This window comes from Bubalus bubalis, chromosome 3 (assembly GCF_019923935.1).
Source record: "Bubalus bubalis isolate 160015118507 breed Murrah chromosome 3, NDDB_SH_1, whole genome shotgun sequence".
Lineage (NCBI taxonomy): Eukaryota > Metazoa > Chordata > Mammalia > Artiodactyla > Bovidae > Bubalus > Bubalus bubalis.
This window is the reverse complement of record NC_059159.1, coordinates 48182735-48205227: the sequence shown is the minus strand read 5'-3', so window position 1 is coordinate 48205227 and position 22493 is coordinate 48182735. Positions and strand designations below refer to the sequence as shown.

At 43.5% G+C, this 22493-nt stretch overlaps 1 protein-coding gene across 4 annotated transcripts in view; it reads left to right on the top strand.

Moving 5' to 3' along the window:
• The window catches only part of RFFL (ring finger and FYVE like domain containing E3 ubiquitin protein ligase), a 76182-nt gene that overhangs the window by 13587 nt on the left and 40102 nt on the right, over positions 1 to 22493 (top strand). The window contains exon 1 of one of the 4 annotated variants that reach the window (XM_025281080.3): positions 6407 to 6431. The exons of the other annotated variants lie outside the window; for them this stretch is intronic. The gene's annotated coding sequence lies outside the window, so the exon portion shown is untranslated. Of the gene's footprint in view, positions 1 to 6406; positions 6432 to 22493 lie in introns of those variants that run through there. 4 annotated transcript variants of the gene reach the window in all.

The following is a 22493-nucleotide window of genomic DNA, read 5'->3' as shown; positions in this document are numbered from 1 at the left end:
GGTGTTGGGCTCTGTCTCCCCAGTCTGTTGTAAATAGTGCAAGTCTGACTTAATGTGGTCTCTTGCAGAGCCTTGAGGGAAGCAAGACCTGTGAGTGCAGTAGCCATTAAGAGAGTGTGCAGTCCTCTGGGTATCTGTCCACTCTGGCTCCTGGTCAGATGGAGCGCTTTCTTAAGTGCTGTGAGATGTGCAACTCGGTGTTTGTTTTGAAACCTCTCCTTCTGTCTTCTCTGCCTCTTCCATTACTTTGCTTACCTTGATGGGACGTTCGGGCTGTGAAGTCTTACCCTTTTTATTTCCATAGCCTACAGAAGCCAGTATGAAGGGTAACTGTAGGTGAACAGGTAATCTCATCTGCATGGCTTAGCAATCACCCATCCAGATGAATCACGTGTCAACAAAGGTCCTCTAGACTTAGGAAGCTGAAGGAAGGTAACTTTATCTGGTGGAATTTTTAGTGGAAACCCGGGTGAAAAATTTAGGAAGTTTGACTTAGTGGAGGCAGAGCATGAGCAAGGAGAGACAGAATGAGAAGAGGATGGGCAGGGGAAGGAGAGAGAGAGAATATGTGGATGTGTATTTGGGGAAGAGACGAATCCAGAGCTACAGAGTAAATAAGAAATCTGGGGACTTTGCTGGAGGTCCACTGGTTGAGACTTTGCCTTCCAATGCAGGGAGTGGGGGTTGATCCCTGTTCAGGCAGTTAGGATCCCACGTGCCTCAGAGCCAAGGAACCAAACCATAAAGCAAGCGATATTGTAACAGATTCAATAGAGACTTTGAAAATGGTCCACATCAAGAGAATCTTTTTTTTTTTTGATGTTTATTTGTCTGCACTGGGTCTTAGTACTGGTCTGCAGGATCTTCAGTCTTCCTTGAGGCATGTAGGGTCTAGTTCCCTGACCAGGGATCGAACCCAGGTGTTAGCCACTGAACCAGCAGGGAAGTTCCCAAAAAATATCTTTAAAAGAAAAAAAAAAAAGAGTTGTGAATTAAGGAAATCTTCAAAGTTCAATTATAGGATCTTTGTTCTGAGAGGGTGGCTCCTGGGGAATAGGACATGAGTTTACCAGTCACTTCATTATGAAGCTATTGGGGTTGCTTAGGTGATGGAGTTTGATGACAGGGGCCTTCTCCCTGCCCTTCTTCTGTATTAGCAGCTCAGCGGGATAAAAAAAATTAAGAAATAGCTTTGTATAGAAAATTACACCCATCCAGTGATGTCCAAGATTTGTGTTGCCAGGTTTCTAAGGAGAGCTGTCCAGGATAGCAGTTTGGTCACGTCGCAGACTTCCTTTCTCCCAGTCTTGTCGTCAGGTCGTCAGACTGTGTCCCGTCAGCTTTGGAGTCTTCCTTCCTGTGGTCTTGCTCCTCTTTCAGTCCCGGTATTTCACTGTGCCCGAGGCAGGCAGTTGCAGCGCCCTTGGTATCGGATACCTTCCTGTCCTTTGAAGTATTACGCCGCAGTGGATAATAAAGTGCCCAGATTACATTATAGAACAGACTGTGGGAGCTGTACCCGCGGGGACAGGCTTGGCCTGCATCCACACCCTCCTGCAGCTCGCGGGTGGTTTTGTAGCACAGTGCTGTGAAGCCAGCGGGTTGAGCCTCATTCAGTGTCGGGCCCTATATCCAGACGCTAAAGTGGCTCTTTAAAGATTAAAGGGACCGACTGCCTGGTCCTTCTGGCCCCAAGATGGAAAGATCCCTGCTGTGGCGACAGTCTCTGACTCCCAGGAGAGGCCATCTTATCCCACAGGGTTGTGCTTCCAAACGTTACAGAAGGCCTGCGACGGCTGATGCTGTGGTGATAAGTTGGCATCTGGGTACTTGCAAGACATATGAGCTCTCTGGCACCTCATGGTTTGAATTTCTGGGCAAAACTGCCTCATCAGAAAATTGAAAGCCTCTCCTTTCAACCCATGCCTTCAGGGAGGTTTTCTCCTTTGTTGTATTTGACTGTTCTGTTGAGCCAAGTGAACTTTAATTTTCACAGCTGTAAAAATTCCATTAAGCCTCTTGTATTGCATCCCAGGTGTGAAAACGTCCCCGTCTAACAGGGCTGTGGGTGACAGCGAAGATCCTTAAGAGTAGTTAGGATAATTGCCTCTGGAGGCTTGAAGAAAATACTGATCCAAAATAAATACAGTTGTTTTATAGTCTTATTAAAACAATTATTTATTTTCGCCATGCTGGGTCTTCGTTGCTGTGCACGGGTTTTCTCTAGTTGTGGCCAGCAGGGCCTGCTCTCTGCTCTCTCGGCATGGTCTTCTCCCTGCAGTGGCTTCTCTTGCTGTAGAGAATGGGCTCTAGAATGCGCAGGCTCAGTAGTTGCTCTGAGGCATGTGGAACCTTCCAGGAACAGGGATGGAACACCTGCATTGGCAGGCAGATTATTATCCACTGTACCACCAGGGAAGTCCAGTTGTTATATTCTTGATGGTTCTTGTGGGTGAGGGGACTAATGTCTAAGACCTGCTCTGTGTGATTCCTGTTCAGTTTGGGGGTCTTTGGTGGGGGTCGGGGGTTGGGGGAGGGAGTGGTAACAATACTACCAAAGGAAACACGCTTTATTTTACAGCGCTTGAGGAACAGAACTATGACCTGTCTCTCAAAACATGACCCAAGGGCTGTTTGTATCAGAGTCACTTAGGAAAGGGAGATGCTTACTAAACATTCCCGTTCTGGGGCCTCCTTCCACTTCTGCTAATTCAGAGTATCTGAGAGACTGGATTGGGAAGTGATAACTTTTCAGTAAGCACCCCTGTTGATTCCCAAGTACCCCTAGAGTTGATTCTTAAGTATCCTCAAGTCCTCTTCATTTTTCATGCTTAATTTCTGTGATTTATTAGATGATTGCTATTTGGTTGACATTCATTGTCTTTTTTGAAGAGTAGGTACTCTAAAGAAAAAAAAGGGGGGGAGTTATGAGATTCCTAAACATCCAGGATTAGAATTTGTCAATGTCTCTAATCATCAACAAAGTAGGAAAGCCACTGGTTCCTGGAAATTTTGGTTTATCAATTCACTGTCTTCTCAATTGGTAAAAGGATGTGGGGGAAAAAATAGAAGGATGGGGACATAAATAAGATTAATTTTGTTAAAAAGAGGAAATGTGCAGTATTACTTAGGACGCCAGAAATGGGGAAGCAGGTGAAAGGGGTGCGTGGAGAGGAAAGAGAAGGGGAAAAGATTCAAGTAGTTTGTAAACAGTAAACAATTTAAAACTTTAAACTGGATTTTAAATTTGTTTTTCGGTTGCCCAGTTGTTTCTGCCTCTTTGGGACCCCATGAACCGCAACACGCCATGCTCTCCTGTCCTTTACTATCTCCCAAAGTTCGCTCAAAGTCATGTCCAGTGAGTCGGTGATGCCATCCAACCATCTCATCTTCTGTCCTCCGCTTTTCCTCCTGCCTTCAATCTTTCCCAGCATCAGGGTCTTTTCTAATGAATCGGCTCTTCCATCAGGTGGCCAGAGTGTTAGAGCCTCAGCGTCGGTCCTTCCAATGAATATTCAGAGTTGATTTCCTTTAGGATTGACTGGTTTGATCTCCTTGTAGTCCAAGGGACTCTCAAGAGTCTTCCCCAACACCACAGTTCAAAAGCATCAATTCTTCAGCAATTAGCTGAGGAATATTTGAATATATGCTTGTTGTAAAAAGAGCATTCAAACACTGATAAAGTTAAAATACCTCCTTGATTTGCTCCCATTTCAGTTCCCCTCTATATCTTTTTGTACATATTTGGTAACTTTCTATGGATTTGGAAGAGTGCAGAATCCTAAGAAATGAGTATTTTAAATTCTTTTGACACCTGCTTGTTTAAAATGTTAAGATCTATCAGAAAAAAAAACCAAAGGTGGGCTATAAATGACATTACATATTTCTGTTCACATAAAACAATGGGTAGGATGTTTGCAGAGAGAGAGTGTGTGTGTATATGTATATACACACAAATGCATACATACACACATGCATATATTAAATATCTCTTATGACTACACATCAGAAGTAAACCTATAGTGCCTTGGGTGCTGAATTACTTGTTTGGGTTTTATTTTTTATTTATATATATACTTTTTTTGCTCTGAATTTTAAGATAGTATATTGAAAGAACTTAAGCACAAAGCCACAATTATCTTGCTTATTTCTCACACAGTCTCATATGCTCATTTTTTTTAAGATTTTTTTTTTTAATGTGCACCATTTTTTAAAAGTCTTTATTGCTTCTGTTTTATATTTTGTTTCCTTGATCATGAAGCATGTGGGATCTTCACTCCCTGACCAGGGTCAAACCCATGCCCTCTGCACTGGATGGCCAGGGAGGTCCCCCAGTCTCACATTCTTAGAGTTTCCATTTAACCTTACAAAATCTCAAGTGCCTGAAGCTATTAGTCCAAATGTAGTGTCTTTTTAAAGTTGTCCATCTGTAATTCTCAGCCTTTCCCGATAAAAAGAGGGAACGCGGATGGAGTGTGGTTATATTTGGGGGAACTGTTCAGAACTGTGCAGAATCCCACAGAGGGAAAGGGTAATCTGAGACGGCCCTCTTCACCTGCTGAGCGGTGCTTATCTTAGAATTAGGAAGTTCCCATGCTTCTGTTGCTCCTCACATCGTTTACATTTATTTCCTGGGCACAGAACCATCTGGACTTTCCCTTCCTCATTTAAAGTTTGCTGATACAGAGTGAGTCAGAGCGTCTAACAGTCCTCTGTCTTTGTTTCCGTATTTGTCTCTACTCTGTGTACCTTGAGAGCTACTCCATCTTAGGATGTTTATGACTTATCGTCCACGACAGAAATATGTTTTAAAGTGTGGTCCATGAGATAATGGCTGTCGACCGCTGTAAAGATGCTTCTGTCATTGGAAAGACTAATTAACACATATTGTAGGAAAACTTCTTTAAACACAGCTATTTTCTGAAAAAAGGAGAACACTGAGGGGGAGGAAATAAAGGAGGGAACATTTTATAAAACCTTCTAAAAGCCCAGCATGGTTATCCTGCTGGAATAATGTAATTAAGGGACATTGAGTTGGATAAATACTTTTTTTTTTTTGTTAACTAGCTCCGTGAAAAGGAATTGGATTAAATAGCATAGTTTTTGAAACCCTAATTCTGACAATCTATGTGTACATTTTAATGAATCCTAACGTTTACTGAAGGACAGACTGGATTGGCAGCTACAGAGTCCGATGCCTTGAGAGACCTACCTGACGGGATGAACAAGGCTAGGTGTGGTGGCTTTGAGAGTCCATGCTGAGGAATAGCTGATGACTATGGGAAATTTGGAGCAGGGAACAGAAGGATCTGATGTGAACTCTGGTTTCTTTCTTGTCAAGTGAACACACAGGGGAAGCAAGGACTTCATCTTTTGTTTTCTTTCTCTAGCACCACTGCCAGTTCTAGCCTGTCAGGGTAAATTCAATAATAATTAATAGCTGTTGATGAGCCAGTTGTTCTAGAATCCATTTTTTTTTTTAATAAGCTGACCAATAAATGAGACTTGCCATAAATTTAAGGATTCTTTTTTCTTTTAGAAGTAAGTGTTAATGTGATTTTCATAGCCTCCTATGGTTCCTTAAACATCTAGTAGGTGTGATGGTGGATAATTTAGCTTTAGCATAGAGAATATGTGGCTGCTGATTAAACAACAATAACAACAACAACCCTCCCGTGTATCTGTGTTAATTAGAGAACATGAGTTGTCTCCAGAGTCAGAGGGGTCAAAGAAGGCCTGGTGGGGAAGGAGCAACGAGCCTGGTCAGAACTGACAAAATTCACTCTAATGATTTGACCAGCTAGCCCTAACTGGGCACGTTCCCTCAGTCCTCTGACCCAGATGCTCCAATTTGTAAACGTGAAGTGACTTCCTTATCAGCTTCTTGGGGTAATCTGCAGAATTTCAGTAATCTTGCTGTCCTGAGCCCCGAGGCTGTTTTCAGGTGAAATTTCAGAAGGTGACTGGCTGCAGGAGCTTCCCTGATGATCAGCAGCCTGGGAATAGGTCCACCTGCCTCCTGATAACCGGCTTTATATTTAAAAAAAGAATCAGTGGGGCACCTCTTCTTTTCTGGGTTGCAGTTGATTGCGGTTGGCTCAGGCTGAGTTGTTTGGGAAATAGAGTCTTGCCTGGCATGAGTCAGCACTGCCCTGGGTAAACCGCCTGCTCTGTTGCAATCTTGCTTACCAAAGATACGTCCCCAGGCAGCACCATTCACTGCCTGAAAGCCGCTGCTGTTGGCTCCCGAGATGATCTCATCTCAACAGGGCTCAAGACCTCAGCAGCGGCAGGAACCAGAGGCAGCTGGCTGGCTGCCCTGGCCATGTTTTGAAATAGGCAAAAGCAGGTAACCCCAGACTCTTTTCTCTTGAGTGTCATGAGCTAGACCGAGCTGCAGCAGAAACTGGAGTGAGCCTTAGTCTTCACATGTGAGTCAACACCAGATTGATTTGGTTGTCTGAAAGTCAGTCCTTGAGCTCTTCGGAGGGGACGTGAGGGAAAAGTTTCATTTTGTTTGGGATGTGGTTTTGGACCTAATAAGACCATTTTTTATATAACCTCAGAGAAATAAAAAATGTTAGGTTTACAGCTTTATCTGTCTTTTGCTCTGGTATTCTCTGTTCTTTCTGTGTCTTGTAAGAAATAGTTTAGTCACAATAACCCATTGTTAGAGAGGGGCAGACACATTTGCTTTTCTGCTTACTGACCGAGACTACTGAATTGTAGAGAACACGATCTTAGCAGGCCGTTTCCAACGTGTTACGAAGAACCTCCCCTCTTCCCGCACTGTTCAGACTGCTGCCCGATTTCCTTCCTGTTCTTCACCTCTCAACTTCATAGAGCTCCAGCCTCATCACTGGGCAGTAATCCATCCGCCTCTTCAAGTTTGCCCCTGCTCCTTGCAGTTACCCCTGCAGGGTCTGTGTTCTCTTTTACTTCAGGCCTTTGCAAAAGCAAGCCCTCTCTGAGACACCCTGACCCAGCATAAGCCGGCCAACTGGCTCTAGCCTGGAAAGCACTTCTGGGAAGTCTCCTCTTACTCACCAAGACTGGGTGAGTGCTCAGGAGAACCCTGTGTTTCCCTCTATCACAGGATATGTTTGAAAAGCAGCACCAATTTTGTTAGAATTATATCCAGTGTGCTTGGCACAGGTTTGGTTCTCAGGTAGGGGAGCATGACCATGAACCTACACTGAGCTTCCTCAGCTCTGATCCTGTTAGCAACTCTTTTGTTTACTTTGACTTCTGTCCCCATCACCCTGTTGCTGTTTTCCTGAAGATTGCAAGGAAACTCCTAATTTCCAGACCCAGTGTCCTGGTCCTGATTTCAGCCTCCATCTCACTTAATCTCTGCCTACCATTTGGCACTGTCGAACCATTCTTTTTATCCCGCCCCCAGCAACCCTCTTCCTGTGGCTTTGAGGCTCCAGAGCATCCTTCCATTGTTTATTCTCATTTTCTTTTGGTTAGTCTATAAATGTCGAGATGCTCCAGGGCTCTGTCTTGGGTTTCTTTTCCCTCTTCTCCCGCCCGCTTCCTCTAAAGACCTCAGATAGGTCCATGAATTCAGCTGTCTGTCCTCGGTGTGCCTTACCAGCCCAGCTGTGTCTCCCAAACTTCACATCCTTACTTCCAACTTGACAAGTCTTTTTTAAAAAATTTTTATTTGTTTTTAATTGGAGGATAATTGCCTTACAATATTGTGTTGGTTTCCGCCATGTACCAACATGAATCAGCCATAGGTATACGTGCGTCCCCTCGCTCTTGGACCTCCCTCCCATCTCCTACCCCATCCCATCTCTCCAGGTTGTCATGGAGTGCTGGCTTTGAGCTCCCTGTGTCTTATAGCAAATTTTCACTTGCTATCTAATTTTGCATACATAGTTTTCAGTGCTCTTCTCTCAGTTTGTCCTACCCTCTCCTTCCCTTCTTGTGTCCACAAATCTGTTCTCTATGTCTGCATCTCCATAGCTGCCCTGCAAATAGGTTTATCAGTACCATCTTTCTAGATTCCACATACATGCATTAATATACGTTATTTGTTTTTCTGACTTATTTCATTCTGTATAACAGGCTCTAGGCTCATCCACCTTATTAGTTACTGAGTCAAGTGCGTTCCTTTTTATGACTAAGTAATACCAGCTTGACAAATCTTGCCAGGCTCTGTCCAGCTGGGTCATTCAAAGCTACCAGGGTCATTCAAAAGCCATTTTAAATTCAACATGTATAGAACAAGTCATTTTTCTCCCCTCCCCAGTATCTGTTATCTGCTCATGTTGCTGTGTGTTTGAAGTCTGTTGATTATATGCACCAGACCCTCCTCTTTCATTCTCCTTATGCCTCACGTCTCTAAATATGCTAAGTCTATAGTTGCTCAACCCTTTCGATTATATCGGAGTGCTGTTTGATGTATGTCTTTTCTTCATTCCCCTGTACTGCTTTCATTTATCAGAGGTCAAAAACTAGATATTTTGCTTAACCAGCCCTGAAGCTTAAAATTTTGCGTGTGAACACTCTTAGGCAGGGCCTGCTCTCTGCCAGGGTTACAGATACTGCCCGCTCTTACACAATGATGTCACATTTTACATACTTTGCCTCTAGGAATTTGCTTCTGTAACTTCTGATTCAGAGCTTTATCAGACCTTATGTGCTTTTGTCATGTCACCCTGCATCTTCCTCTGCTCCAGTACTTCTCATTTCTTGTTGCCAAAGTTGTGTTGCTGCTGCTGCTAAGTTGCTTCAGTCGTGTCCGACTCAGCCCAGCAGGCTCCGCCGTCCCTGGGATTCTCCAGGCAAGAACACTGGAGTGGGTTGCCATTTCCTCCTCCAATGCATGAAAGTGAAAAGTGAAAGTGAAGTTGCTCAGTCGTGTCCAACCCTCAGCGACCCCATGGACTGCAGCCTACCAGACTCCTCCGTCCCTGGGATTTTCAAAGCAAGAGTACTGGAGTGGGGTGCCATTGCCTTCTATGAAAGTTGTGTTACTAAAGGCCAAATCTAATCTTTTTATTCTCAGGATGTCAGAGTGGCGTTGGGTCCCTGTTTCCTCCTTAGCTGGAGAGGTAAAATCCTTTACAGTTTGACCATACCCTACCTGTTACTCTTGCTTGTTTTATTTTTAATTTTTAAAATTTATTTACTTTTCCTTTTTTTTACTCTTTGGCTGTATACTCTGTAGCATGTGGGATCTTAGCTCCCCAACCAGGGATTAAGCCAATACCCTCTGCATTAGAAGGCAGAGTCTTTCTTAACCACCAGGGAAGTCTTAACTCTTACTTGTTTTATCTTCCTCCCTCTCCTTTTCCCGGCCATTTCTCCTTTCTCCAACCTCACTGACTTTTTAATTTTTCCAGTCCCTGATTGTACCACGTCCTTTTAGGACACTGCTTTTTCCTAGGGGGTCCCTCCTTCTCTGACAGGCAAAGTTAGTCATCCCCTGGGAGATGTAGTTCATATATTACACCTTCCCTGACTTCCTCTGGTAGAGTTCTTCCTTATTTGAACTTCTGCAGCAAAGCCTGTCTCTTCTGCTGGATTGTTGAATTCCTTCACTGAACCTGGTCCTTGACCTAAAGCTTAGCACCATCAGACAGTGGCTGAAGTAGATCCCCAAGGTCAAACCACTAGCCTAAACATCTTTATTAGACTTGGCAGTATTAGAAAATCCATAAGCTCTCTAGTTAGAAAGCGTGGTTTTGGTTCCTGTTTAATGAACTTGAGCCCATAGTGCCTGTTCCGTATATGTCACCTGGAACCCTCAGGTAACCATCCAAAATTAATTTGAAGATTGATAGGACTTCCTGAAACCTAGCTCTAGATCATCACCTAAGTAGTATAGTACCTTACAGAATTATTCCCTTGTGTCATTTTATTTGATACCTATAAGACCCTGTATTGGGAAGGCTTTATTATGCTTGTTTTCTCAGTGATTATAAAGCCACTTCTGACACTGAAGCACACATTCATGTAAGACTCAGAGGGGAACATGTCTTTACACTGCTGTAAGCGCCTGGCTTCTCTCTTTATAGTTAAATATACCTTGGGTTCTATGGAAAAGGTGGTTGTTGTTTAGTTGCTAAGTCATGTCCATACATGTGACTCCAGGGACTGTAACCTGCCAGGCCCCTCTGTCCAGGCAAGAATACTGGAGTGGGTTGCCATTTCCTTCTCCAGGGGATCTTCCTGACCTAGGGATTGAACCCGTCTCCTGCATTGGCAGGTGTTTCTTTACCACTGCACCACCAGGGAAGCCCGGACAGAAAAGGAGCCTTTGCTCAGTAGGTGAGTGCTGAAGGCCTTATCCTTTTGTAAGGTCACTTCATCTTCAGGGTGGATGGAGGAGGTACCTGGAGCCTGCTTGGCCTTGAAGAGGCCTGGACCATGGTTGGAGACCTTGTTCCAAAGGAATGGTACGCCCACTCCAGCCTCCCAAGCTTTTCTGTTGTGCTTCACATATCTAGAATTTATTAAAATCTACTCAATAGTGGAGTGTCAGACCAGGTTGAGGAGTGAAGGGAGTCATCACAAAATGGGATAAGCTGAGTGTTAAGAACAGAAGGAGTTCCACATTAATTCCAGTAAATGATTATGTTTATTCACAACTTTTGGGGGACTAACATGCCATATGTGGGACTGTGGAATTTGATTATAAAAAGAGGAACCATCAGGGGCTGGGACATAACCTCTGGTCTATACTGGCATGTGGGATCCAATTTTGGTCCTCCCATACTTAAGAGAGGAATAAAAATAATTAAAAAGTTTGTGAAAAAGTCCTTATTGTTATATGTAAAAAAAAAAAAAAAAAGATTTTAGCCTAGAGAAGCAAGAGCTGAGGGGTGGCTGATTACCGTCTTCAAGTACAAGAATAGTTTTTGCCAGGAGGATTTTGATTAATTGGTCTTCTTGTACTTCAAAGATTTCAGAGGAAATGGGCTTCAATTGAAGGAGTGATTTTAATGAATATGAGAAAGAGTTTCTTGATCATCAAAGTTGGGAAACCTTTGAATGACTGCTGAAAGAGCGTTGAATTTCTGACTGTCAATTATCCATGACTGTGTAACAGAGCGTTCTAAAACTTTTGGTGGCTTCAGATGACATTTTGTTTGTGATTCAGTGCGTTAGTAATTCAGAGGAGGAGGACGTACCGCTTTGCTCCACTGATGTGATCCAAGATGACTTCACTCACGTGTCTGGGCCTTGGTGCTGTTGGCTGCTACATTTTGGTTGTCCTCCTTGAGGTCCCTCTCTCTCACGGCCTCTCATGATTCATTAATCCAGGCTGGGCGGCTTTTACATGTGCTGTTTGGCTTCGCAGGGGGCCACAGTGCAGCTGCAGGACCTCTTAAGGTCTAGGCCCGTGTTTCATACAGAGACTTCTGCCCCATTTTTTTGGTCAAAATAAGTCACACAATGTAGCCCACATCCAAGGGGAGGGGACATGGGCGCCACCTCTTACAGGGCAGAGTGTCAAAGTCACACTGCAGAAGGGCATGCAGCATGCTTGGGATTATTGTGGTCAGTTTTGGAAACAATTGACCACACTTATAGATTTTAAGTGAGATAATTATATCAATACATATTTATTGAGTAGGTAGTTTGGGCGTATACTTTACAAACTCGGCTGCGTGTCAGAGTCATCTGGGAGATTTTTATAAGCACAGTCTCCTTAGGTATCACACATGTGACTCAGCATCTCCCGCAGGTGTTCACACATTCTGCGTCCTTTCTCTCAGGTAACTGTCAGTAAAATGAGGCTGGGGTGAGGGGAGGGAACAAGACCGATCGAGCAGGTATAGCATATGAAGCAGAACGGCAGGTGGGGACTTACCTGATGGTCCAGTGGCTAAGACATCTGGCTCCCAATGCAGGAGCCCTGGTTTGATCCCTGGTCTGGGAACTAGAGCCCACATGCTGCAACTGAAGCTCCTACATGCCACAACTAAGACTTAGGGCAGCCACATAAACAGGGAAACGAAGAAGAAGCATGGCAGGTACCTTAAAACAGGCCTGCTGGTGTCCTCGTGCTTCTAGGGCTTGGCTGATGACAGCTTTGCCTGGCAGCCTCCACCTTCCAGGCTGGAGCCTGTGAATTACATCTCTCTGAGTCAGCAGATCACCAAAGAAGTGTTTCTTGATGCCTCGCTTATGTTTTGTCAAAGTTCCTTTTCCTTCATAGCACTTTCTCCTTCATAGCAATTCCTAGTTTATAATGAAATATTTGTGTGATTATTTGACTGGTATATAATAGATAAATGTAGGTCTGCTTTGCTTTCTGGTATCTTAACATAGTGTCTGTCTCATAAAAGGTACTCAGTAACTATTTGTTGAATGAATAAGTGGTTGATTGAAAACGTGAATGAATGAAGTGAGATTTGAATTTGGTTTTCATGGGTGATTAGAATTTTGGACAGGTGTAGCAAACGAATGGGAAATACACATTCCTGAAGCAGAAATTGTGGGTTATGTTACCCATATAATTTCAGAAGATTGGAGGAACTTGTTTGGGAAAGATGAAGGGTTTGGTTTTAAGTGTCCTTGGTGTGCTAGATTTGAGGTCTGGCTGTCGAGCAGGCATTTGGAAATTGCTGCTAACACTGAAGGGTGAGACTGAGTCCAGATACTTAGGTTTGGAGTTGTCTGACTAAGACGGAGGAATCTGTCCACCAGATACTTTGTGAGCTTCCACTGTGTGCCAGACAACAGCGTTGTCGGGAGGGTGAGCTGAAGCCTGACCAATAAGGAGCCGACTTTGTGAAGAGCTCTGGAGGATGCTCCTGGCAGGAGAGGAGCCACAGTAACACATGAAATTTTTTTTTTTTTTGAAGGAGTCAAAATAAAAGGAGACCACCAAGGGTCTAGAGAGAGGTGAACGGGAGTGATGGCGGGTAAAGAGGGTGGGTGTGTGTGTCAGTTGCTCAGTTGTGTCTGACTCTTTGCCAGCCCCATGTAGCCTGCTTCTCTGTCCATGGTATTCTCCAGGCAAGAATACTGGGGTGGGCTGCCATTTCCTTCTTCAGGGAATCTTCCCGACTCAGGGATCGAACCCAGGTCTCCCACACTGAAGGCAGACTCTGGTTTGAGCCACCAGGGAAGCCCCGATGGGAGTGGGCAGCATGAGGTAAAGTGGGAGAGGCAGGCAGGGCCCAGATCACCTGGGGCCTCTGTGGGCCACATAGGGAGTCTAGGCTTTACAAGAGGGCACGGTGGCTTTCAAGCAGGAGAGTAACAGTATTTTATATTTTATTTATTTTTCCAGAATATATATTTTAAAAGAGAAGTTTGCCTTGACTACTGTGTGGAGAATAGAGTGGCAAAGAGGGTGCTAGGGTCTTCCCTGGTGGCGCAGTGGTTAAGAATTGGCCTGCCAATGCAGGGGACGAAGGAACTAACATCCCACACGCTGACGGGCAACTAAGCCCCCGTGTAGTGACTGAGACTTGACTCAGCCAACAATAAATGAATAAATAAATATAAAAAACCAAACAACAACAACACGAAGGGGTCAGTGAGGAGGAGTTTGCTCTAGTTCTTGAGAAAGATAATGACATGTAAGACAGGGTCTGGCCATGGACACAGGCGGGATGTTTGCAGGATATATTTTAAAAGTAAATCCAATAGCATTCACTAGAGAAGGAAAGCAAGAATGGTTAGTGCAGAGCCCCAGGGGACATTCAGGGGACAAAAGAAGGAGCCAGGGAAGAACAGGGAGGAAAATGGATCTTCAAAGGAGAGCCAGACTATTGTGTTTTCAGTGGGAACCAAAGGGAAGAAGAAGCTAGGTCATTGGTATCTGGGAGGTTGTTGAGGTTTGATGTAGGAAAAAGCCATGCATTTAGTCATCACAAAATCATTGATGACCTTGGAGAAAGGGCTTTTAGCAGAGAGGAGCAGAGTTCATGAACAACTGTGTGATGTGGAAATGAAGTGGAGTACCATCTGTTCTGGGGGAAGCTGGGGATTGAAGAGGAAGAGAGACTGAACTGAGAGCTCACTTTGTGCAAGCGTATGTGTAGAGAGAAGTGTGTGTGTAGAGGCAGGCTTTCTAACATCTGTGATGGACCAGTATTTACTGGGCATGTATTCTGTGTCGTTCACAGTGCTGGGAGCTATACCAAGTCTATTCTGTTTACCTTTGTCTCAAAACAATTTCCATAGAAGTATGGTGATCTCCAAGATCAATTTCCAAATTCTTCGGACGGATATAACCTCCCTTTGGAGTATGGGAAGAAATTATTAGAGCTAAGTTTTTCTATATTTTTATCTTACCCTTTGAAATTTCTTTTTAGTATTATGCTTTAGATAGAACACTGTTTGTGTAGTGCTGTTGATCAGTTGCTAAGTTGTGTCTGACTCTTTGTGACCCCCATGGACTGCACCATCTCCCGGAGTTTGCTCAAGCTCATGTCCATTAAAAAAAAAAAAAAAAAAAAAGCTCATGTCCATTGAGTCGGTGATGCCATCCAACCATCTCATCTTCTGCCACCCACTTCTCTTCCTGCCTTCAATCTTTTCCAACACCAGGGAAAGATGTTTTCCCAACTCTTTTCCAGTGAATTGGCTCTTTGTATCAGGTGGCCAGAGTACTGGAGCTTCGGCTTTAGCATCAGTCCTTCCAATGAACATTCAGTACTGATTTCCTTTAGGATTGACTGGTTTATTCTCCTCACAGTCCAAGGGACTCTTCAAGAGTCTTCTCCAGCCCCACAATTTGAAAGCATCAATTCTTCGGCGATCAATTGAAAGAAAGAATTGAAAGAATTGAAAACATCAATTCTTTATGGTCCAACTCTCACATGTTTACATGACTACTAGAGAAACCGTAGCTTTGACTATACATACCTTTGTCAGCAAAGTGATGTCTTTGCTTTTTAATACGTTCGCTACATTTGTCATAGCTTTCCTTTCAAGTAACAAGTCTTTTAATTTCACAGCAGCAGTCACCGTCCGCGGTGATTTTGGAGCCCAAGAAAATAAAGTCTGTCACTGCTTCCACTTTTTCCTCTTCTATTTGCCATGAAGTGCTGGGACCAGATGCCATGATCTTAGTTTTTTTGAAAATTGAGTTTCAAGCCAGCTTTTTCACTCTCCTCTTTCACCCTCATCAAGAAGCTGTTTAGTTTCTCTTCACTTTCTGCCATGTCATCTGCGTATCTGAGGTTGTTGTTATTCTTTCTGGCAATCTTAATTCAAGCCTGTGATTCATCCAGCCTGGCATTTCCCATGATGTACTCTGCATATAAGGTAAATAAACAGAGTGACAATATACACCATGATGTACTGCTTTCCCAGTTTGGAACCAGTCAGTTGTTCAATGTCCGGTTCCTAACTCTTGCTTCTTGACCTGCATACAGATTTCTTAGGAGACAGGTAAGGTGGTCTGGTATTCCCATTTCTTTAAGAATTTCCCACAGTTTGTTGTGATCCACACAAAGGCTTTACCGTAGTCTATGAAGTGGAAGTAGATGTTTTTCTGAAATTCCCTTGCTTTCTCTACAATCCAAACAAATGTTAGCAATTTGATCTCTAGTTCCTCTGCCTTTTCTAAACTCAGCTTGTACATCTGAAAGTTCTTGGTTCATGTACCCCTGAAGCCTAGCTTGAAGGCTTTTGAGCATAACCTTACTAACACATGAAATGACCACACTTGTACAGTAGTTTGAACATTCTTTGGCACTGCCCTTTTTTGGGATTGGCATGAAAACTGACCTTGTCCAGTCCTGTGGCCATTGCTGTTTTCCAAATTTGTTGACATATTGAGTGCAGCATTTTTATAGCATCATCTTTTAGGATTTTAAATAGCTCAGCTGGAATTCATCACTTCCAATAGCTTTGTATATAGTAATACTTCCTAAGGCCTACTTGGCTTCACATATCAAGATGTCTGGCTCTAGGTGAGTGACCACACCAATGACCCAGACCCACACATCTGGGTCATTAAGAGCTTTTTCATACAATTCTTGTCTAATTTGCTGTTAAATATAAATATATTGGAGATGTGCTAAATTTTTTTTTTTTTAATCAGTGGTCAAAAATGGTGGATTCTACTGGTCTGGTGATTGAGATGGAAAGAAAAGAAAAGGTAGAGAGAAGGATGGGAAATGAACATGCCAATTAGGCTACACAGTGTTTTAAACCTCTTAAAAACCCTGTGAAGTTATTTCCCCTATTTTACAGACAGGAAAATGAAGTCTAGAGAAATTAACTTGCCCTAGATTACACAAGTTCAGTGATAGAACTGGAATTTGAAACTGGATCTGTTTTACTTGAAAGCCTTATCACTTCACTTATTCTCCCCGCTCTTTTTCTGCTTACTGCTTTTTCATATTTTTCCATTTAAAGCTGACAGTGATTCTACAAGGAACAGATTAAAATAACTATTCTGCAGTTTGAGGAATCTGAGGCTTCAGATGAACTCCTGACCCCAGCGTTCTCCACTGTACCACCATTGACTCTCCAGTGGATGGGACCCAGCTGAATTATTTTGGTGAGGTAGAAGAGGAGATTTCTGGTTATCTGACAAAGAAAGAGTGGAAGAGGGCATAGGGGTTGGAAGATTCTTAGACAAAGGAGAAAAGAGTAATGGTTTCCATATTTTGAGCTCTTACTGTGTTGTTAAGGCTTCGGGTTCATTACCTCATTTAGGTCCTACATTTTATAGATCTGAAAGATGAAGTTTAGGGAAGCTAAGCACCTCAGCTGAGGTTGCACAGGAAGACTTTGAGTTCTGTCTGATTCCAGGTCCCATGTCCTAAATCCTGCATGGCTTTGCTCTTCAGAGAGATGCTATGAGACATCAACTAGAGATGAATAAAGATTTCCAAGCCCAAGGATGGCTTGGTCCCAGTTGTATGAACTTGTTGGAAACCCAGTAAATAAACTCTTCTGACTTTTCTGTAACATTTGGTAGCTCAGGTGTGGAGAGATTGAGGAAAGGAAGGGGACGAAAGGGGTAGAATAAGAATTCAGTAAATTGGAAGAGGGCCTCAGAATATGGGAATGGCAGATCAAAATGGATCAAAGAAAAGTCGTATTTGAAGTTCATTGTTATGACAAATATTTATCGTGGTTCTGTTTGATGCACAGCATTTTGGGATGTGGAGCAAAAGAATGCAGAGATGGATAAGATCGGATAAGATAGGCTCTGCGACCTGTAGAAGGTTAGAGAGGGAGATGGATAAAGTGTTTCGCCACAGTGTGTGATTGGAGGGTGTGCGAGAGGTGGAAGGCAATGAGAGGTGTGGGAGCGTATTGTCCAGGTTGGCTCATTATAGATTGGAGGTGGCATCATGCAGGACTGGCCTGCTGAGCTCCATGTAGCATCTCAGGAAGCCATCTGAGGGTTTTGGGCATTACAATTTAGGTCTGGTTCTCCTAAATGGATTTCGTTTTGTACCTGGAAATGATCAGGATTTTGGACACAGGGTTGTGTTCAGACTTGAGTGACTGAGCTCAGAGGGGTGGTGGTGGTTTAGTCGTTAAGTCATGTCCGACTCTTACGACCCCATGGACTGTAGCCCGCTAGGCTCCTCTATCCATGGGATTCTCCAGGCAAGAATACTGTAGTGGTTTGCCATTTCCTTCTCCAGGGGATCTTTCCCACACAGGAATTGAACCTGGGTCTCCTGCATTATAGGCAGATTCTTTACCAACTGAGCTACGAGGAAATGTGGAATGCCAATTTTTATTTTAGAGTGGATTCCTTTCCTGTTGACTGGATCCTGGATTTGTCTGGCACATTGCTGTTCAATATCAAGAGATCTGAAAACTGATGTTTAATAATAGCCGGTTTGCTTTCATGAGCATGGACTAATGTGATAGGATAGTTGGTAGGAGAGAGCACAGTTACAAAAAAGCTGAGATTCTTGATGGCGTGCTGTGTGCTAGGGAGCACCCCAAATGCTTGGGCTGAAGGAGGACATTTAACTCTCCCAGTGATCCTCCTGCAAAGGAGACACAGTTATCCTCAGTTTACAGAGGAAACCAAGGTTCTGTTCAAACTGGTAAGAGGCTGAACTGAGATTGGAACTAAGGCCCTCTGACTCCAAAAACTCATACCCCTGCTGCTGTTGTTCAGTCACTAAGTTGTGTCTGACTCTTTGCTACTCCATAGCTTGCAGCACGGCAAGCTTCCCTGTCTTTCACTATCTCCCGGAGTTTGCTCAAATTCATGTCTATTGAGTCAGTGATGCTATCTGACCCATACCCATAACTGCTGCTATATGCTGTTTCCATTAAGCTTCATGAAAGACCTTGTCCCACTGCAGAGAGGATGGTGTCTTAGCTTATTGCAGTATTTCTCTGCCTTGCTTGGTTCTGAGTCAGTGTGGCCCCTTCTATTTTTTTCTAGGTTCCTTTGTTGACCACACTTTGATGTGACCGTATTCTTGGTTTAAATATATGAATGCCATCATCCAAGCCTTTCTACCCTCCTTTCTTTGCTTTTGGTTTGGAAGACATTGCATCTCTTTGGAGGGACTTCAGGTATCGGCACACATTGATTTTGTGATGAGTTTATTATCTTAATTTTACGGGTTAAATTATGGGATTCCTTGAGCTCCAGTCCCCGCTCCCGTCCCTTCTTCACTGGGTTTAAGTTCAAATTCTGAGTCTGATTTTGGAATACTCGGTTTGGCTCCAATCCAGCTGTCCAGTTGAGCCCCGGCTCTGGATCATTTGGCTATTGTTATTACTACCATCTCTCCCTTCATGGCCACTTACGTCTCTAATCAAATCTAGTTACTCACTGAAACTGTGTCCTTGATTTCCTACTTGCGTGCCCTTGTTTCTGTGGTGTTTTCAGCTTGAAATGTCATTCTTCCTATGAAGCCTTGTCTTATCTCTCCCTGGGAGTAATCGTTTCCTCCTCTGAGCCTCACAGTGGAGGATTCTTTTATGTCTCCTTTATGGCACAGCACACTTTATGCCGTATATTTCAGTTGTTTGTGTACATGCCTTTCTCTCTCCTGCTAGACCATAACATCGTTGAGCAGGTCTATCTGGTTGACCTTTGTTTCTCCTCTAGCCTCTAGTTCTGTTCCCTGCACATGGTAGGCAGTGGATATCTGTTGGATAAATGGATAAGCAGAATTTCAGATTTAAGAAAAAAGCTCACTGGTGTAGCTTTTTTCTCTCTTGCTTGCTTTTCTTCTTCCTTTGCTTTCCTTCTTTCTTTCTTTGCACTGACTCACTGAACTTGTGTTTGCCACTCCCTTTTCTTACCCAGATTTGCCTAATTCTTTCCCCATTAGCAGTCACTGTGTGGGAGGGAGTACCACATGTTGTTGGTCAGTTTTCTCCATCTTTGTGGCTCCAGATTCTCTCCAGGAATCCTATGACCAACATGGGAACCAAGTGGTGATTACATTCCGATCTTAATGAAAAGACCATGTGTAAAGAAGAGTCCTCAAGGTTTGTTAATATATGGCTTTCAAGTGGAAAACTTTCTGATATCTATTTCAAGGGAATGGGATAAAAAAATCCTTGGGTGCTCAGGAGGTAGATCAAGGTGTATATTCACACTGTGGGGTATGGGATGTTAGAGGATCTTGTTGACCAAGGGAGTAATGCAGGAAGCCACAGAATCTTCTGCTGTTATTGATGAATCCCTGCATTCTTTCCACAGCTGTGAGAGACATTAGAGATGAATGTAGTGCAATTGTCCTCTTTTCCAGATGGAAAAGCAGACGCAAAGACGCTAAATGACTCGTCCATAAAAACTGCGGTATTCGTTGTCCAGCGTTTATTCCCAACGCTGAATGTGGCTTGGGGGAACCACGGGCTCTTTGAAAACAGTGGAAATTTGGCTTGAAGTGGAGGCTCCGGGTCTCTGAAACTGAAGGCTTCTGCAGTGCTGAAAAGTAGATTGAGGTTGATAGCAGGTTGCATCAGGGACCAAGTTCACCTGAAGGGTCCTGTTAACTGTTGCGATCACTTGGCGAGGTTCCCTTCTGAGAATCAGTTCACTGGGGACTGGCTGACAGAGAGCTGCTCCTTCGACATTTGAAAAGAAGCCAATGTTTAATAATGAAAATATCTCCAAGTTTTCTTGTTCTTTTTCCCAGCCCTCACATCCTAAGTTTCGTTCCAGGCTTACTTTTCTTATCTCAGCACTATTTGTGTTAAGTTTTTATTGTTTACTCCAAGTCAGATGTCAGTATGAAGAAGCCTGGGGAATCCAGGAAGTGTCTGAGAGGCTGATGATGGGTTTGGGGTGCTTTTTAGGTGCATCTTTCACCCGACTCCTAGAACTGTGTATTCTGTTGTCACCGAAATGCTGTCCAGTGAACCAGTGGTTTGGCAGATATGAAAGGTTACCCATTTGTGGCTAGGGAGCAGCCCTGTAAAGCGATCAGATGGCCCAGAACAGGAAGTCAAGTGCAAACAGGATGTGCTTGTCTTTACTGTGACTTGTACGCCTACATTTTGAAGCTTGGTGTGGTTAGTAAGTCAAGAGATGAGCTTGGCTGAAGAGTCTCTCTTTCTGCTTTGAAAAGGAGCTAAGGCAACAAGACCTTTACTGCCCTTGCCTTAATAGAGGTGCAGATCTTTTTTTCCTGGGGATCAGGTCACTCTTCCCAGCACATGTGGTTCTTCCTAGCCTACACCATATTGCATCTGTGTTTTACAAAATGAAACCCCTGAATTGACTGCTGATCTGTTACTTTGGATAGATGTGAGATTCACGCTGTATTTGGTTATTTATTTTTTGATAACAATAGGAAATTTTAGCCTCTAAGTCACTTTTTAATTTACAGGTTCCTTTTATTGAATTCCAGGATTTCTAAATCTCCTTTTGAGTGTTTCCTGAGTTAGGTAGTTTACAAATAACCGCAGGGTCTTTTTAGTCTTTCAAAATTTCCTTGATTGTGGAGGCTGGATCTAATTGTAACTGCTGAACTGTTTTACACCTCAGCAAGTTTCTGGAATAATTTGCTTGGGGGTCACTCAGCTGGTAAACAATCTTCGGAACTCCTGTTTTTTGACTCCCCATTCCTCATTGCTTCCCACTGTGGAATCTGCTTTATTATGTCTCTCTTGGGGTCTTTGTGGATTATTAAAAAATGCTTGAGTTATTTTAGAACAGCACCATTCTGGTGAACTCATGAGTTCAGGGCAGGTGAAGCTTTGGGTAATATTATTTGTGTAACCTGTATCCTTTCCACATTGCAAAGAAGACTGTTCTGGTACTTTGTATTGATAATTCCAGGAGCAGATGGATAAAAGTAGCAGCACATCCCAACATCCATGAAAGCAGCATCTCTTCTGGTATTGGGATGGATGTCTGTTTTCTTGAATCTGTCAAGGAGTGGTGAACATGAGGCAGTTTGCACTGTGTTGTGGGATATATAGGCAGAGTGAAACCTGAAGGCTGGGGAAGCACAGGTTTTCTTCACAAGGGATAGTATGGAGTGAATACAAGGTTTTCTTTGTGGTCCTAGGTGAACTAGAAATCTCCATTTCTGCTTCTTGGGATAGATACTGGGCATTTCACATCCTGGAGTGAGCAGACAACATTTCAGAAAGTCGGCATAATTTTCAGATTGAGATTATATACATCGAACCACCCAAAGGTCTTAGGGAGTTAGTCTGAATTCGTTCTGCCGTTGTCCCCGAGTCCCATCTGACTTGAGTGCAGCACACAGTTGCAGAGCACCCGGCTGGGGACCAGAAGTGTGTATCTTCCATTCCTCTCTGAATTTGGTTAACTGAGAGGCGTTGAGGAGCTAAGGGAGAAAAGTCTAAGCTGTCTCTGGGCTTTGGGGAAAATTGATAAATTCATTAGCAATGGGGTTGAATTGAAAGGAATGTAGCAGTGTAGGGCTGCACTTTAGATGGTCTTCCCAGGTAGCTCAGTGGTGAGGAATCTGCCTACCAATACAAGGAGATGCAAGAGACGTGGGTTTGATTCCTGGATCGGGAGGATCTCCTGGAGTAGGAAATGGCAACCCACTCCGGTATTCTTGCCTGGGAAATCCCATGGACAGAGGAGCCTGATGGGCTGCAGTCTGTAGGGTTTTGAAGGGTGACTAAGCAGGCTGGCAGGCACTTCTGATAAACCACTTCTGACCACCTTAGAGCTGGTGGGAGGGAACTGGAGTCATTTAGTTCTTAGAGGATCTTTGGAAGAGTAGATTAAGCCCTATTAAAGGTATCAGAGTTTGTTTGTTTTTTGAAGTAGGGGATATAGCAGATAAACTGTCACAAGTAACCTTAGAAAGAGTTTCTTTAAATTATTTTATTGAGCACCTATTATGTACTAGGGTCCAGTGTAAATGCTTGTTATTTTAGTCCTTGCAGTTACCGTTTCAGTGAAGCAGGTTCTGTTGTTCTTGAGGAAATGAAGGTTTGAAGAAAGTAGCAAGGAATCTAGAGCCTTTGTTCTTTCCACGCCCAGTACATTTGGTTACGTCAAGTACATCATTTTGATCCCAGACAGGATCCCTGTCTGGAGGCTGTGGCTTTCCCCAGGGCACAGGAGGCTACAAACCCCC